At 39.3% G+C, this 15,668-nt stretch overlaps 1 protein-coding gene across 1 annotated transcript in view; it reads left to right on the top strand.

Annotated features, from left to right (window-relative positions):
* The window catches only part of LOC124554875 (molybdenum cofactor biosynthesis protein 1-like), a 61,822-nt gene that overhangs the window by 45,530 nt on the left and 624 nt on the right, over positions 1-15,668 (top strand). The window lies entirely within an intron of this gene.

Genomic DNA, 15,668 nt, shown 5'->3' with positions numbered 1-15,668 from the left:
ACAATCCCTTTTGCATCCTAGAAAACAATGACCACTCTTTCTCTCCGATTAAGTCACCTTGGCTATTTTTGTGCAACTGCTGTTTCATTTCATCCACGGGAACAGATTGGTGCATAGAATCAGTTGTGTGTCAGATTGTCCCAAATTGTTTTTCACATTAGGTTGTAGTGAGGCTTCAACAGACATGCCACTCACTTTCTGGTATGGCCACGGCATCAACTGTTTTGCACATCTTTTTAATTACTGATCTTGCAATATCACACTGTGTTCTTTCTCAGCATTTTCATATTTGATTGTAATTCTAGGAAGTAGTTCATGAGTCATCTTACAGAGACATATGCCACATATGAATTCAGCCACCCATTCCTTAACTGTTGACTATGAAGGAACTCCCCCCATGAACCATGGACCTTACCGTTGGTGGGGAGGCTTGCGTGCCTCAGCGATACAGATGGCCGTACCGTAGGTGCAACCACAACGGAGGGGTTTCTGTTGAGAGGCCAGATAAACATGTGGTTCCTGAAGAGGGGCAGCAGCCTTTTCAGTAGTTGCAGGGGCAACAGTCTGGATGATTGACTGATCTGGCCATGTAACATTAACCAAAACACCTTGCTGTGCTGTTACTGCGAACGGCTGAAAGCAAGGGGAAACTACAGCCATAATTTTTCCCGAGGACATGCAGCTCTTCAACTTGACTAGAAGAAGAGATCGGTTGGTAGGACATGTTTTGAGGCATCAAGGGATCACAAATTTAGCATTGGAGGGCAGCGTGGAGGGTAAAAATTGTAGAGGGAGACCAAGAGATGAATACACTAAGCAGATTCAGAAGGATGTAGGTTGCAGTAGGTACTGGGAGATGAAGAAGCTTGCACAGGATAGAGTAGCATGGAGAGCTGCATCAAACCAGTCTCAGGACTGAAGACCACAACAACAACAACAACATGAAGGAACTGACTCCTAATAAGTAAGATGATGCCTGTAGAAAAGTACAACAAAACAGTAATCTCAAAAAAGGACAGGATAGACAGTACATTCTGTAGGACATATTCAAAGTGATTGGTAAAAGAGACTTGGTGTGTTAAATGCAGCTTTTGATTACATGATAATTGAATTGGATAGATAAACAACCTACTTGCTAAGTGGCGGCAGAACACACACATAAAAGAAGATTATAATTAGGCGAGCTTCAGAGCCAGTAGCTCATTCTTCAGGCAGAAGGGTTGAAGTGGAAGGAAGAGGGGTGAAGGATAGGTCTAGGAAAAAGGGTAGATTTTGAGAAAGTTACCCAGAACTGCAGATCAAGGGCTGACTTTCCAGATGGGATGTGATTCCACATCTACATACATACTCCACTAGCCACCATATGGTGCATGGCAGAAGGTACCCTGTCTCACTACAATAGTCTGAATAAAATTACTTGATAGTTGACATCAATCACTTGCTGCAACAATGTTGCCACATTGGCTACCAGCTACCGTTTGGTTACAGGTGACAACAAACAAGCAGCTCACTTCACAAATTATGTTAAATGTTTAACACAGAGCAATTTTTCTAGTGGCTGGTGCAAGGTATGTCAGAAATGTTGGATACTCTGTCGACTATTGATTTAAAGTGACCAGTGACTGAACTGGGGCAGACGACCCATTTTGTATCCCTGACTGTAAACTTGTGTCCTAACCCAGCCGAGAAAATTGTGGTCAACAGTCTGCAGCAGTACTAATATCATGATCGTTTTGTTCATGGCAATTAAAGCTAACCCTTAAGGGTAAACTCACGACAACAAAAACTCAATTTCAGGGCTGAAAGCAAATTGAAATTTCTCCATGTCATTTGTTACCTGTAACTATCCTTACACTAGCTGCACATGCTGCCATGTTAGAAACCAGTGAACAGTCCATGTGGGCACTTGGTCGTGGATTATAGATGACTGAGGCAGATTCCAAATGAAGAAATAATGACAGGAAGAAAAATAAGACCAAATAGAACAGTCAAAACAATGATGAAAAATGATGCAGCAAATTATTAAAAATAAAAAAAAATATATTTAAACCAATTAATTGAATGAAAATAATAATCACACTCTTTTGGTTAGACTTAAAAATAAAAATTTTGCTACATTGATGAGATTCAAACCTACAACATGCTACATATTAGATTAATCTGCCAACCATTGTGCTATGCCACAGCACTGCATGAAGTATTTATATATGTGAATGTAGTGACCCAGTTGCAACTATGAATTGCAACCTTAAAAATTTCAGTTTCACGCAGTGTAGTGAAAAGCTTATCTAATGTAAGATGATCTCTGTGAATATGATAACTATATGTATGATACTGAATCACACCTTGTGCTGAGTTATTCAGTAGTGTTTGGTTAGTGCTATGAATGAAATGTGTGTCTTTCATTGGCATTGTTAATGTGTGTTGTTTTTGGTGTAGGTATCGCGTGTCATGAAATACATAATAAAAGTGTCGGGCTCGTAATTCGGGATACAAATACATCAAGAAAGAATGCTGAACCAGGAATTGGAAGTGACTGGCCAAGTTTGGTGGAGTTTGGCAACAGCAGACAGTTCAAGTGTGACGCTGACTACTCTTATTGGCGTTTGAAGTGCCAACTATCAAGTAATTTTATTTCAACTGTAGTCAGTTCCTTTCCCGTTCCATCTGCCAATTGAGTGAGGAAAAAGTGAATGTCTATATGCCTCTCTATGAGTCCTAATTTGTTGTCTCTTATCTTTGTGGTCCTTACGCATAATGTATGTTGGTGCAAGCAGAATTGTTCTGCAGTCAGCACAGTGTTCCTCAAAATCCCTCCAGGGATTCCCATTTGAGTTCCAGAAACATCTCCATAATACTTGTATGTTGTTGTTTCAACCTACTGTTAACAAATCTAGTATCCTGCCTCTGAATTACCTCAATGTCTGCTTTAATTCGACCCCTTGCGGATACCAGACACTCAAACTGTACTCAAGAAGAGATCACACTAGCATCCTATATGTGATGTCCATCACAGCTGAGCCACACTGTAGTAAAATCCACCCAACAAACAAAAGATGATTATTCGCCTTCCCTACCATGACCCTCACACGTTTGTTCCATTTCATATCACATTGCAATGTTACGTCCAGATATTGAAACAATGTGACTTCTTCATTCATGACACTACTAATGCTGGATTCTGGCATTATGGATTTGTTTTTCCAACTCATCTGCAGTAACTTATATTTTTCTACATTTAGGGTTAGCTGTCATTTATCACACCAACTGGGAACTTTGTCCAGGTCATCTTTTATCCTCCTAAATCACTCAACGATGACACCTTCCATACACCACAACATCATCAGCAAACAACCACAGATTACTGTCCACTTTGTCCATCAAATCAGTTATGCACATAGAAAATATGAGTAATAGCGCTCCTATCACACATCCCTGGAACGATCCTAATGATACCCCAGTCACTGATGGACACTCACCGTCGGGATAATGTAGTGGGTTCTATTACTTCAGAAGTCTTTGAGCCACTCACATGTCTGGGAATGTATTCCATGTGCTTGTACCTTTGTTAAAAGTCTGCATTGAGTCATTATGTCAAATGCTTCTCGGAAATCAAGAAATATGGAATCTGGGTTTGTGAATTTTGTGATGGCAAAGTTAGAGGAGCAATGCATCTGCATTAAATTTTGTGTGAAACTCAAGAAAACCTTTACAGAGACACACCAAATGATGCTGGGAGCCTATAGCGATGAGTACTTAAGCCATACTCGGTGTTACATATTATTCACACGTTTTAAAAATGGCTTTACAAAAGTCAAACATGATCCTTGTTCAGGACGCTCTTAGATGTCCACTGATGATGCTTGTGTCAGGAACGTCAACGAAATTGTGTGTGCCAGTCGAAGATTCACTGTCCGAGAGATTGTAGAAGAATGTAACATTTCAATTGGATCATGTTATGAAATGACACAGCATCTTGGAATGCATTGTGTTGCCGTCAAGTTCATTCCACGCTCATGATTCAAGACCAAAAAAACTTTTTGGATCTTACAGATGAGACTGAGATGTTCCTTGTGAGAATAGTATGACCCCTGCAGACTTCTTTTTATTTCCAAAGGTGAAAAGGATGAAGTTTTGCAATGGTAGATGAGATAGAAGAAAATTCGCAGACGGCACTTTATGCGACCCAGTAAGATGTGTGTCAAGACTGCTCCTGGAAGTGGAAATGATATTGGGAGCAGTGTATCAATTTTGGAGTAGAGTATTTTGAAGGAGACAATCCATAGTAACTAAAAGATAAGCATAGAAAATTTTGTGGACAAAGTTCTGGAATTTTTTGAACAGACATTGTATGACAAAAGGGCATGCTGAGTTGCCCATGAGTGATGCTTTGTACTGATTTGTGGACATAAACTTATTGGTCTCTATGAAACTGATTAGATTCAAACCCAGAATATGTTCAAGAATTCTGCAGCAAACTGATGTTACGGGTATTGGTCTGTAATTTCGCGGGTCTGTTCTTTCGCCCTTCGTATATACAGGAGATGCCTCTGTATTTTTTCCCCAGTTGCTTAGGTCTTTCTACTGGGTGAGAGATTCACAATAAATACAAGCTAAGTAAGGGTCCAGTGCCATATAGCACTCTTTGTAAAACCAAATTGAGATTCCATCTGCAACTGGCGACTTATTTGTTTTTAATTATTTCAGGTGTCAGGGATGCTTACGAGGGTGGTTTGAAAAGTTCTTGAAACAGAATAGAAAAAAAGTACTTATGTCACTGAAACTTTTTTGTTTTTCAATGTACCCTGCTTGTAGATTAATTCACTTGGTCCAACAGTGTTCCAATACCTTGATCCCATCTCGACAATGATTTTCCTCCAGGCCTACAAAATAGTTGTCAACTCAGGCTATCAATTCTTAATTTAAGTGAATCTTCATCCACAAAGAAAAATTTTCAGTTTAGGGAAGAGGCACGTGTGGCAACAATTCATACCTTAGTTTGTGTAATTTTACCATGGCGATGGCACATGCGTGCGAGCGTGCATTGGCTTGATGCTAGATGACTTTCTTCCTTATTAAACCTGGCCTTTTTCTCATATCTTTTGTTGCAATTTGTCCAGAAGGTTAGCATAGTATTCTCCAGTAATTGTTTGCCCAGTGGGGAGATAAAGTACAAACAGAATCCCCTTCTCATCCCAGAACACTGATGCCATGATCTTCCCCGCTGAAGGAATTTGGTGGCGCATCCCAGAACACTGACGCCATGTCCTTCCCCGCTGAAGGAGTTTGGCGATGGAGATTCAGCATGTTTCCAATGCTTTGATTGTTGCTTTGTCTCTGGGGTATAGTAGTAAACCAAAGTTTCCTCGTGGTCACAAACCAGCACAAAAGTTCTTGTTTGTTTCTCCTAAAACAGGCCAAACAGTGTTGTGATATGTCCATTCTCATGTGTTTTTGACCCAGCATCAAGAGTCGCGGCACCCATCTTGTGAATACCTTTCAGATGACATCTGGCAAGCGTGAGCAATTTCATGCACTCTAAATTGGTGATCCTCCTTGATCATTATGCGCACTTTTGCAATGATTTCTAGAGTAGTGACACATCTTGGCTGACCTATTCATGGATGATCATCATCTAAGCTCTCCTGACCAAATTTAAATTCATTTATCCACTTGGCAACAGTTGAAGACAAAGGAGCAGAGCCCCTGGTGTATTCTGGAAATCGGCATGAATGTCCTTCGCTTTCATACCTATCTTTATGAAGTACTTCATCACTGCTTGAATCTCTACCCGTCCCCCCCCCCCGTCTTTGCAGATCACTACACAGGAACAACAACAGAGCCGTGTCACTGCCACAGCTCTCTTCCAAGAGCACTGACATGGCACATGTTTACAGGTGATTGTTGTTAGGTGTCTTTGTGCTATTGTCAAATGACGGTATGTTTATATGATTCTCTTGCATGAATTATTTCTTAAATGTAAAATTTAAAACATTTATCTCCTACTGCCACACCAGACTGGTCAAGTGACATGATGGAAACCTTTGACGCACTTAGTGATTTTACATAGGACAATAATTTCCCCTGCTTCTCAGCCAGATCTTTTGCTGAGGTATGACAGTGGTAGTAACCTTTCCTTGTTGCCATTTGGCATTCTCTTTTGAACCAAGAGTGCAGTAGCTTTTCCTTCCTCAGTATTTTCCGAATTTCATTGTTAAACCACAGTGGCTCTTTTGCATCCTTAATTCGTTTACTAGGTACAGACTTGTTGAGAGTGCAATTCACGATCTGTTTAAGCTTTGACCATAATCTCTCTACGTCCATCTTAATGGAACTAAGTGATGTCAGTTCTGTCTAAGTGAGATGCTAACATCTGCTTATCTGCTCTTTCTGGCATGAACGTTTTCCTAGCCTTCTTGACTGATTTATTAATTTTTGTAACCTTAGTTATTATGATGTTATCATGATTATTAATCCCCATCTCTATGCTGAAGTCATTGATGATATCTGGCCTGTTTGTAACTACAAGGTCTAAGATATTTCCATTGCATGTGGCATGGCAAACTAGGTGCTCAAGACAATTTTCGAAAACCACATTCAAAAGTGCTTCACAAGATTGACTGCACCCCCTGTAATGAAGCCATAGGCTACCATCTATACTCAGTAGGCTAAATTAACCTCCAACTAGTATTGCATGATCTAGGTATTGACGTGCTACTGTCTGTAGACTTTCTGTGAATGGCTCCAAAACTGTCATAGCAGAACCGGGTGGCTGATTAAAACATTCATTAATTAACTTGATTTCACGTAGACTTGTTATATGCAACCAGATAACTTCACTGTCACAATCAGCTTTGACCTCAATAGAGACAATGGACACTCCCTCTCCTACAGTGTCTAACCTGCCTTTCCGATATATATTCCATTAATCACTAAATATGTCAGAGCTTTCTACTCTGGGTTTCAGCCAGCTCTCAGTCTCTGAGAATAATTTGAGTGCGAGACTTTCCTGGATGGCAGTAAATTTGAAAACTGTGTTACAAGTACTTTGACAACTGATAAAATTTTGACAATCTACACTGGAGTGAATTCAAAAGATAAACCTCAACCAACATTGAATGTATCTTGGTGATAAAGAGCCAAAATAAATAAATTGATGATTTTATTCCATTTCATCTGATTGAATGAAACACACACAGCATAACTACTCAGAAAACAACTATAGTGCTGATTACATTTACTATCATACATGTAGCACTCTGAGAACATTTCACCTTGTCATAGTAGTCCTGTGTTTTGGGACTAGGCAGTGCTTCATTTCACAAAGCGAAAGGAATGGCTTGTGTGTTTAAAAAAAAAAAAAAAAAAAAAAAAAAAAAAAAAAAGGAAGAGGAAATAGTGGTTGCTGGTGTTTTTAACACTATCATTCAATTTAGTTCCTATTGTGAACTTTGCAGCTAGGATATGTAAATGCTCTGAGACTGCTATTGATAATATCTTTATGAACAAATCTAGGGGAAAAAAGTCATATCACAAAACCAATAGTAAATGGACTATCTGATCACAACGTGCAGCATCCTGTGTTAAATGTTGAAACTTGTCAGGATAAAAAAAATATTAAATCTGAGTACAGGAGGATAATAAATAAGCCAGAAATTGAGGAATTCAGGAAATTGCTCAAAGACATGAACTGGAGAGATGTTTACCTGACTCAAATGGAAAATACAAAGCATTTATTAATAAAGTTACCTCCTCTTTTGAAAATTGTTTTCCCCTAAAGGTAACTCAAATCACACAGAAGTCAAAAGATAAACCATGGATTACACAATTAATAAAGATATCATGTGGGGAAAAAGGAGACTGTATCTACTATCTAGGAACATTTCTGATATTAGCATTGTAATGCATTACAAAGAATACTGCAAAATATTGAATCAAGTAATCCAGAAATTGAAGTAACTTTATTAAGAGAAAAAGATAATTGTATCAACAAAATAAGAACTGTATGGGATATAGTGAAGACAGAGAGAAGTGGGGCCAAAAAGGAAGTAGAACAGATAGCTCTAAAAGTAAATGAGGCTTTGGTAACAAGTGCATGTAGTGTTGTAAATCTCTTAAGCAAGACTTAATTTTTGTTACTGACGGCTCGGGGTTATCAGGTTCGGTGAATGGTGCAATGGAGTATCTGGGACCAGTCTTTGAAGAACATTGTGTAGAACCTATTCGAGGAACTTTGAATTCCGACCATTGCTTCTCAGTATACTTACTCCTTAATGAAATTTGTTGCAAGTTACATATCTATATTTCCAACAAATAGCTCAATACATATTATCAATACTAGGAATAAGAACAATCTACATAAAGACCTAAAATCACTTATGTTGGTCCAAAAGGGGGTCCAATATTCAGGAACACACATTTTCAATAAATTACCAGCACCCATTAAAAACTTGGTTTCAGATAAAGCACAGTTTAAACAGAGTTTGAATGACTTTTTGATAGGCAATGCCTTCTACTCTATAGATGAATATCCTAACAGAGACTGAAAGGCCAGCTTAAGTAAAAATATGTTAGATTTAAGTTTTGACAGCACTTGGTTGCAACAGTCAATATTAAGTATTTTGTGTATGATAAATTTATTAATAGTGCATAACAATGTTTCATTCTGACAGCGTATTAATTCTGTAAATATTAGCTTTTCCAGTTTACTGTATTGTATTCACCTATTTTGACAATCTCGTGACAAATGATCAGGGAAGTATTCATTATATTAAAATGTTTTGTGTTATACATTCTGACATGTTCCACACCCTCGAGAATCATCTCATTTTTTCGGTGTATGTAACAAAAACTGAATCAAATCAAATCCAATCACCATCTCTCGTCATGTAATAACTTCACTTCTTCTTCTTCCCTTGTCGTCTCCTGTTTTTCCAGTACTCGTCCATCTCCTCCTCATGTTTATCCCCCTTTATTCTATTCGTGTTGTTCTCAATCCCCTATTTCTTCTGCATTGAAAGCCTTTTATTTTTATTTACTTATTTTTTTTATTGAGGTGAGTCTCTACGGACTGCGTGGTAACAACCGACTTCACTCTAGTGTCCAGGTCTTGTTCTTGCTCCAGCTTTGACTTCCTGCCAGTATCTTCTGAGCCCCTCCAAGAAGTGCCTTTTTATGCTCTTCAGATAATGGTCCTCACTGTCTTTCGGATGTTGATGCCATGTTAAAACCTTGGTAGTTGGTCACCAATCTTCAAAATTTGTTCCTTTCAGGAATTTCTCTCTGAGATTCCAATCTGCTTAAGATCTTTTTCACATTCTTTGAACCATCTCGGCCTCGTTTTCTTAGATAGGATGAAACTCCGTATTCTTTTTGTTAGTCAATCACCGTCCATTTTCATGAGATGACCATAAAATAACAATCATTTCTTTGTAATGGATGCTGTGATAGGTTCTGTCTCACTGCACGTGTCCTCATTTGCTCTCATTCGTCATTGTCCATCGACCCATCTATTACCTTAGGATTTTCCTTAATATCCTACACTCACGCTTTTCCAGCCACTCAGCTTGACCTTGTCTATTCGTGGTCAAAGTTTTGGATGCTTATAAGCCCTCAGGTTGTACAACTGTATTATAATGTTGGAACTTGGCCCATATACTCATAGACTTTTTGTTATAAGTATTCTTTGTCAGTTGGTATGCTTGGTCTAACTTCCTCATCCCGACAATTGCTTCTTCTTTTAATCCATTCTCCTGGTGGATGACTTCACCGAGATACCTGAAATTCTTAACTCATCCGATTTTTTCCCAGGTTGGTTATCTTCCATTCAGGTCCGTCACAGATGTTCGTCATATATTTTGTCTTTTGAATAGAGATCTGGAGTCTAACTTTTTTCATCAATTTCTGACAGCCTATTTATCTTGTTGATTGCTGACTCTATGTTGTTAGCAAAAATGGCCAGGTCAGCCGCAAAATCTAAGCAGTCAATGCACACCCCTTTGTTCTTAGGACCAAGTCTGAACCACTCTTCATTTGTTTCTTCTTGGGCTAATAACTTTCTCCACTCTCGAATGACCTTTTCCAAGACACAATTGAAAAGGAGAGGGATAGTCCATCTCCTCGTCTTATGTCCGTTCTGATTGTAAAGGGTTCAGATACCTCACCCATAAGTTTAATTTTCGACACTGTGTTAGCAAGAGTTTGTTTGATCAGCTTTCTTGATGTATTATCCACCCCAAACTTTTCCAAAATATTCATTAATGCATGTCAGTCGATGGAGTCATATACTTTCTGAAAATCAACTAACATGACCACATAGTTATTTCTTCCAATTTTTTTTTGTACCTCATGATGTTCTTCAGGTTAAAGATCTGTTCTGCGCAAGAATCACCCTTTTGGAAACCAGCTTGATAGTCCCCAATCAGTTGGTTACAATGATCTTCTATTCTATTCTGTATCACTTTCGAGAGAATCTTATATGGAACAGATACTAATGAGGTACCCCTATAGTTATTGACATTCTATTTATCACCTTTTTTGTGTAGACGATGGATTAAAGCTGACTGCCATTCAGTTGGTATCATCCTACCTCTTCAGATCTCCTCAAAAAGTTGGACTAGTATATCTAGAGTTTCATTATTTGCCAGCTTCAGTAGTTCCACCACTATTGAATCCTCTTCAGCTGCCTTATTATTCTTAAAGTTGTTGATGATCTCTTTGGTCTCCTCTTTACTAGATGGAGATGAGGGGTAGTTTGTGGATTGGGGCACATACAGCGAATCTTTCTTTCGGTTCATCACAATTAAGTAGGTTTTCAAAGTAACGAGACATTATCTTGCAGTTTTTTTGTTGGTCAGGCCGAGTGTGGTGTGCGTACTGTAAGACCTTCAGTGCACACACCATCAGATTATTTGACTTGTTGCTCTAACAAAGTAAGCGAGTGTCAGCAATATGTCTCGTGGCCTTATCATGGCGTATTTATCTTCTGCCATTAGGTCAGACGATAGAAATGCCACTTGCACGCTGAGAGTAGCAGATTGACGGTGACCAACTTTAAACAGAACTTGATTAGTTTTCACATACATTTATTAAAATAATAACAAATATAAAAATTACTTAACTTGGTTCTGGATGCTATTTACAATTGACAATCTGAAGTTCCTTTGGTATTGATACATTAATCTTATTCTCACATATATCTCGGGTACTTGACGAAAGTGTCTATACATTTATCTTCATGGCAATGTACAGGAATATGGTAATCTTATTAGGCGCAAACTGAATCTTGACTATGGACTGGTACAGACAATTGTAGAACTCGTACAGACTGGTACAGACTATGCAGACTGGTACAGACTAATGCAGACTGGTGCAGACAAATGCAGACTGACTGGTCGAAGGTCTTTACACTCGTTATAATACCTCGCACGTTCATGTATCACTGCGCGAGTGTGATGCGCGAGGAGAAAGTGTTCTATCTTAGCAGCAATCTCATTGGCTGTGTTACATATTAATACGCGAATCGGCGGAAGCAGAATTTGGTCCGTCTCTGTGGCAGCGCCATCTCGTAGTGCGGAGATGGACGAGTGCTGCGCCTGCGCTTTTGTGCTTAGCGGGGCTCACTCTAGTGGGAAATTTGTGTACGCGCTGAATACGCGGAACTATGTACACAACACTGAGCTTTCCATTTTCGTCTCTAAAACAAAAACTAGGGGCTTGGTATCCTTTCAAATTCGATTTGAACGTCTGATAGAAGTCTCTGACATTGTTTATCTGGAAACGCTGATCGATCTGTTATAACTGCTGTTTCTCATGCAACTGCTTAGCCCTTCGTAGAGTTCTGGCTGCATATTTTCGAACTTCATGGAATACATCAAAATCATCAGGTCTCCTGGTAGAGTTCCACTTTTTCCATGCACTTGCTGTTTGGCCCACCACCTCACCACAAACCTCATTCCACCATGTATGATTCCTCTTTTTAGCTGTCAGGATTTTAGTATTAGCTGCTTGTTGGATCATGGAGTCAATGTCTGCCCATTTATGGGATTCAACTGTCAGTTACTGGTGGCATTGTTCCAATATGTTTTGATTGATTTTGAGCTTCGCAATATCATATTTATGAATTTTATTTCTGGTTTTCACGGTCTTATTGAGAGGGATGAAATTAATTTTGATCTTGGAGAGGTGATGATCCTTTTAAATTCAGTATTTTATCTGTAAAAAGGTTTCTTTCTATTATTTCTGATTGTTTGATGTTGTTTCTTTCTTATTTCTGTAATCCATGCAATCATTGATTGCTTCTTCCAGAACTACTCATTCAGTAGAGGTCTCTAAAAAAGATTAATCTTCTTTTAGCCATTACTTCTGATATTTTCTCAAAATTTTTGTAGATCTCCTCATTACTTCTCATTTTCCAGCCATCTGTAGCTTGTATTGCAACCATTATTTTCTAATAATGCTCCTTTGAGGAACCTCTGTTCTGTCCAGCTTATAGTTCATCATTAGGCATCCTCAACCATATAAACATCCTGGTCATACCACTGTGGGATAGTGTCTTAGTTTTGTTTTTTTAGTTGTACATTTCTTGTTGTAAATATCCTTTGTCAAACGATTTGCTCTCTCCAGTTTGCTGACTCTTGCATCTACTGTTAATTCTTCTAGTCCATTTTGTTGTACAGTTTGTCCAATATATTTAAATTTACTTCCTAATGCTATTTTACATTTTTGTTTTTCTAAGAGTGTTGATGCATTGTTTGAAATTGTCATCAATGTTGTTTTTTCGGCTGAAATTTTGGGACCAGCTCCCTTTGCTATTTCTTCCAAAAGATTTCTTTCAATAACTGTCTGCCAGATTTTTTGAAAGTATATCAGAATCATCTGCAGAAGCCAGGCAGTTTACCTTAATTCCATTTGTTTTTCATCCTAAAATTATTGGTTCAATTTTGTGATTTTTTTTTCTCCAAATTCCAGATACTTTCTATTTTTTCTAGAATGCAGTGTTGCAGTAAAGGTGATAAACTGTCCCCTTGTCTAACATCAGTTTTTATTTCAAATGGTTGAGATACTTCTCCCATAAATTTAGCTTCTGCCATCCTATTTGCTAGTGTTTTGAGGATTATGTTTGCTTTAACACAAAATTCTTTGATGATTTTACCTATAATTTCTCTGCCTACCAAATCAAATGTTTTCTTGAAACCTATACATGATACTATTATAGGTTTGGTGATTAACAGTATGTGGAGAATTATCGATTTTCTAATAAACATCTGTTCTGTGCAGGGTCTTCCCTTTCTAGAGCTCCTTGAGATTCTCCCAGTTATTTGTCTAAAGTTTCTACAACTCTGTCCAGAGAATTTTTGATAATATTTTGTATACCACTGGCAGAAGTGAGGCATCTCTGCAATTGTTGACATTTTGTGTTTCCCCTTTTTTTCATAGCTGTGGATTAATGCTTTCCATAATCTCTTCAGCTTTCCAAATGTTCTCAAACAGCAGTTGTAGATCATTTGTGTGTTCTGACTATTTCAATAATTTTTCTGTAGTGGAGTCTTCATTTGTTGCTTTGAAGTGTTGGAATGATTTGATGGCTTCATGAATTTATTGTTCTGTTAGTGGAAAATCTTCCTCCAGATGTTGTGGGACTGCTATTATATATTGCTACAATGTGCTGTTATTATTATTGTTGTTGTTGTTGTGGTTGTTTGGTTGCCTGTTCTTCAGCACTATCTTTCTGTTTCGTTTATCTATTTGCCGCCATTTTAGCCCATTTACCGGTATTTTCAGCTTGTTTTTCACTTATTTGACCTTTTGGTGGCTCCTCTTGAAGAGATCTTATTTCTCAGCATTTAAAATTACATCATCTGCTGCTCTTTCGCAACTGAATTTCATCATGTCCATCTTCCTTGACTCAAGATCCTGAATTTTCATCCTTAATTCTTGAACAGTCTCATTTCTCTTTTTGTGTTTTCCAGATGAAGAAACTTTTGGTCCTCAAAGCTAAGATTAGTATCAGTTTTTTTATTTGTTTCTGCCTATGGCTGCTATATCTCTTTAGTTAGAACAACTGGAACGTGCTTCTGACATCAAATGTAATAGTTGTGTTACTAAATGTGACACTTCTGTCACTCAATGTAACTGGATTTTCTCTTTGGATGCTGTCAATTGTCAGGATGAGCATTCTAAAGCATTCTGTCAGGGTGAAAATATTAAATAAATTAACTTTTCTCTCTTACAGCATGTGGGCAGGGTGGGTTCTCCCTTGGCTCGGGTATGAGGTCGAATGAAACATCATTTTTACATAAGATAACTTTTATTGAAAGTTTCGTACAACTGTATCTTACTGGATGTTCTGGTTCGGAGAGCGGCAGCCGTGTCGTTTGCGTGGCCTTGTGCTGCGACAGCGGCGGCGGCGGCGGCGGCGGCGGCGTCTGATTACGCGTAGCGGTGTGTATCTCGTGTTGCCGTCTCGCCCAGCTGACCGGAGACGCGCAGCGCGAGGTGGCCCGTTTAATTATTGCGAGCGACGTCGTGCATCGGATGGTGATACCTTGAATGTGGCGTCCCAGTGTTTCTCTTCTCTAAGCGGCCGCGTGTGTTGTGCGTCGACCAGCGTAGCGGCGCGGCGGGGCAAGGCCAGTGTCCCGAACTCGAACCACGGACTCCCGCTTGCCAGTCTTCGGCTGTCAGGTCTTCATCCCAGCTCACAGGTGACTGCTGAGGTGAGGCCGTCTCCTTCCCGTCCTCACGAGTCACCCGGGTACGTAAACATCAGACTTCCAATACCTTTTAACTTCTGTCTTCTGGCGCCGCGGCTGCTGCTTGCTATTCCACTACAGCGGCGGACTTGGTGCGTCTGTGCATGATGCAGTCTCTTCTTGCATGATGGTCTTCAGCACCGAAACTGACTGAAAACTACTGCTACTCTTCTTTTCTTCCTTCGTCTCTCGTCTTCGTCTCCGTCTGTCTTCATCTGTCTTCATCCGTCGGGCCCACCGCGTCTCGCGTATTTATTCACTTCAGTTCACTGGGGGTGAACGACTTCACGGCCATTGCCTCTTCTGTCACGTTGAAAAGCTTCTCGAAGAATCTTCTTGACCTCGGTCATTGGCTCTTGGAATGTAGGCGAGGGCCTCTGATCGCATGTGACGACTGAGAAACACGTGAACCGGTCATTGCCTCTTCCGTCACGTTGAAAAGCTTCTCGAAGAATCTTCTTAACGTCGGTCATTGGCTCTTGGAATGTAGGCGAGGGCCTTTGCTCACATGTGACAACTGAGAAACACGTGAGCCGGTCGGGCGATGCCCTGACGGCTGAATCGACAGCGCCCGCTTATGTGGAACTGCTGACTACACGGTCATTGTCTCTTCTGTTCTGCTGTTCTGCACGCTGAATGCCAGTATGTAACTCTCTAAACTAAACCAAGTTTTCCATTTATATTCTAATTTCTAGTTCACTTTGATTTCACTAATTTATTTACTTAAGTAACACTCAACAGAATATTTTCTCTCTCTGTATTTGATTATAGTCTAAGTCTGAATATTTTTATAAGTACATTTATTGCTGTAGCAATGAGTAAAATAAATTGTATTGCACTGCCTGTAGCATGTAGCACCATTTTGACTGTTAGTCCTCTTGCTGTACAAAAAGTAGCTTTGATGATTACTTAATG

The sequence above is a fragment of the Schistocerca americana genome, chromosome X (genome assembly GCF_021461395.2).
Source record: "Schistocerca americana isolate TAMUIC-IGC-003095 chromosome X, iqSchAmer2.1, whole genome shotgun sequence".
Lineage (NCBI taxonomy): Eukaryota > Metazoa > Arthropoda > Insecta > Orthoptera > Acrididae > Schistocerca > Schistocerca americana.
The sequence above is the reverse complement of the archived record's forward strand: the minus strand, read 5'-3'. Positions and strand labels throughout refer to the sequence as shown.